The sequence below is a fragment of the Zeugodacus cucurbitae genome, chromosome 2 (genome assembly GCF_028554725.1).
Source record: "Zeugodacus cucurbitae isolate PBARC_wt_2022May chromosome 2, idZeuCucr1.2, whole genome shotgun sequence".
NCBI lineage: Eukaryota > Metazoa > Arthropoda > Insecta > Diptera > Tephritidae > Zeugodacus > Zeugodacus cucurbitae.
Genome location: NC_071667.1, coordinates 77,796,457 through 77,800,082, shown reverse-complemented (window position 1 = coordinate 77,800,082; position 3,626 = coordinate 77,796,457).

The following is a 3,626-nucleotide window of genomic DNA, read 5'->3' as shown; positions in this document are numbered from 1 at the left end:
TTTCAGAGGATTTAACAAAAGCATGTATCAGTAAGAAAAAACATTTCAAACAGATATAAGTAATATAAGCACATTTTATTCAAAACTTAACCACACTTCTTAATATAGTAAAGGCTTCATTCTACAACCGGATAAATAGCTTAAATGAATAGCAAATGGCTGACAACCATCCACAACCATTGATGCTGCGCTTGAGCTTAATTTAATAAAACAAAAAATCCCTTGATAAAGGTAAAGGAACTCCAACGAAATTCTCCCCGCGCGCTCTCCCAAACTATTTATGAAAATGCTGCAAATTAAATTTATTAGCAGAAATTTGTGTTTAAATCACAAAGTGAATTATTTTCGCGCGGCGCGCTTACGCAAAATATCCAGGTCAACACGGTGAGTTGTATGACGAAAACAAAAACGCGGCTAGAACAATGCATAATAATAGAAAAAAAACAAACAAACAAATGCGAGTACACCAAGTGACCCATAGCTTGACGACAAGCGCCAACAACAACAACACTACGTGACAACAACAATGAACATAAAAAACAAAAGCAACAAAGCCATAATAATGGGGCCAAATGTGCTGCATAAGTACGCGTTGTTCCACACATACACATGTACATCCATACATACATACAGTAGACACACACACGCGCGCTTACATTTATTTGTCTAGGGCTATGCGAAAGCAGTAAATACTATACATAGAAATGCTGCTATGGACGCAACGCCAACTGCATACAAGCGACAACAACAAACACAATTAAGAAGACGACAACAACAACAACAATGCGCTAAAAAGCAACCGCTAAGCAGAAAGCAGAACAACAGTCAACAGCGTCAAAGTGGCAAAGAACAACAGCGCAAGAAAAGCTAAACAAGCCTCCATGCGCTGGGCTCGAAGAAGGGAGGGCATTCTAAGAAAATGTAATAAGGCAAGCAGCGAGGGTAGCAGCGTCAAATGTGAGTAAGTAAATTTGTAAAGGCACGTCGCAGCAGCTGCGGTCGCCACAAACAACAGGCCCCGCATTGCATATAGTAAATCTGCCGCAAACAGCTGTTGTTGTTGTTGCTGCTGTTGATTTTTCGTAATTAAAATGCGCAATAGCAATGCTTACAACGCATCTTGCTATTGTTCTTTCGGCGCTGAGCGCTGTGGTTGTTGCAGTCGTTATTGTTTTTTGTTTTTGTTGTTACTGCATTTAAAATTCATGTCTGTCGATTTGTCAGTCCGCCCGCCAGCCGTCTTTTGGTTGGTCAACACGACTGCGCTCATTCTTGTCTGCTTTTATGACGCTGTTGCCGCACACTAACCGAGGATAATAGCATAATTCATCCAGCCAGAGCCAGCCAGTCACATTGGCAGACGCCAGACCCGTGTCGGTGCTGAAAACCGTTGCTTTCGTAATTTTGCTTTTCTTTCTCTTATTCTCTACTGCATTGTCTTGCTATGGTTTAACGCTGCCAGCAATTAAAGATGGGATGAGCGAAATATCGTGTTCTTACAGTTGTATTGAGGTGCTGTGTTTCCATCAAGAATATCACTGTAACGCACACAAATCTTAATTCACCATATCGAGTCCTAATTTGAACTTATTGCGTTCTTCCCTTGTGTCTCCATGAGAGCTTATGTCGGGCTGCTTTCGTTCTGATACATCTATATCTCTGCTTTTTGAAGAAACGTGACGTTTCCTATCGAGATTTGCTCGGAGTTTGCCTAATATCTCCCTCAATAATGATTACAGAGTTCACGGAGCTCTGATCCTAGATTCAAGAGTCTATTGAACACTTGCTAGAATCCATCTCAGTGTATCCGCGTATCTTTAATTCAGACAACTCCCAGTAAATTACATTGATTCGCGACTAGTTACAACACTGGGAGAATTGCGTGGCTTAGACTTCTGAGGACTGTCAGTCATCTGGACAGTAATCCCAATTTTGGAAGTTCAAGTAAAACACCTTTGGTAAAAATAACTTATATTAGACCACAAACCGTCTTCACGACTGCGAAGCAACAAAATGTCACGCAACTCCCCCATGATCATATCCCTAAAGCTTAATATTCCTACCGTTGTTATTTCCTGGCGCTTTGTGTTTCATTTCAGCCATGTTAATTTCGGTTGCCGTGCTCTGTACGTTACTCATTGTTACTTTCTTTTTTGTTCCATTTGCGCCTTTTCGCCGAATTCTTATTTTGGCTGCCTTTGCGGGTACACAGCGAAGACACAAAAGTTACGCGTCTCCGAGACGACGCGCCACATGCGCGTACACACTGACATACATATGCACAAAAGTCACATTTGCAGATAAGCAGCCTCCATCCCACAACAGTACGCGCTCGCATCGACGAGGTTCCACCACATTTCTGTCCGACCACATTTTTCGCCGTTGCATGCGCAGCTGCTTACAGAAAATCGCATTAAATTTAATTGCAACTTGTGGTCGCAAACTGCAGCGGAATGTACAGCGTGGGGGGTGCGGCGTGCGAGTTGCGGGCACATAAAACGATCGTCGTGTGCACATCAATAATTCAATTGATGCAGCGGCGAATTTGCGTCTGTGACAAGCGGCTTGCGGCGACATACGCGGCTGGCTCGGCCCGTTTTTTGTGGAAGCTACAGAGGGTGTAGTACAATAAAAAGAGAAGAAGAGTATGTTACCCGAATGTGGATGGCAGACGTTCGTCGCGCGACAAAGAAGTTGGTCTCGTGCAGCGACCGCAAAAAAACGCTCCAATGACAACCAATACGGACGGTGGCAGTTTTAATTTCATTAAAATATTTTCGTGTACGCTTGACCAAGCTCCGCGGAAGAATAATGGAGGAAACGAGCATAAACGTGAGACTATTATCTGAAGTATTTTCTGCCAGACTGGGAATTTTGTTTGTTTGTATTGTGAGGTAACAGTACAATGCACAAAATTGACAGTCATTACATTTGTAGTGGGTTTCTCTTCGATCTTGAGTTAAATGGATGATATTCCGTACCAAATCTTTATGGCCACATTGTCCTAAACTCTAATATTATGATGAACTATAATATACTCGGAAGTAAGAGCTTCTGATGAGACTATATGTGGGAACTTAACACTCCCTTCCAGTAAATTAGCCTGATATTAGAATTACTAGAGACCTTAACTCATATCCTGCATCACATATTCTACACTTCTCCCCTCTAGTAATCCAATAGTTAAACTTTCCTTTTACCAAACCCACCATCATTCCCAAGTTAGTCTGTTCTACGAATGGCTGGTGCAATACAGGGCCGAGATTCCACAACTGTTCGCCTTTGGTCCTGTGCATTTAGTCTCTTCTTGAGAAGGCAGATCGTTATAATCCGTGGAGCAGTTTTGGTAACGAGATGTTCCTGACAATTCCTCACGCGTCTTCTAAGCTGGGTTTTCAAACGACCAATGGATCACATAATTAAAGGCGAAAACATAAAACCAAAGACAAATTAAAGAGTCAGGTTACGGATAAGAAAAAACAACGTTACACTTGGCGCACAACGGACAATCTCGTTTAGACTCCACCAAAGAATCAGCTGACCACTGGCCACTCAAAACAAAAAGGCGCCACATCGGAATGAGAAAATCAAAAAACAAACCCGATAATATGTGAAGAAAAAAATTA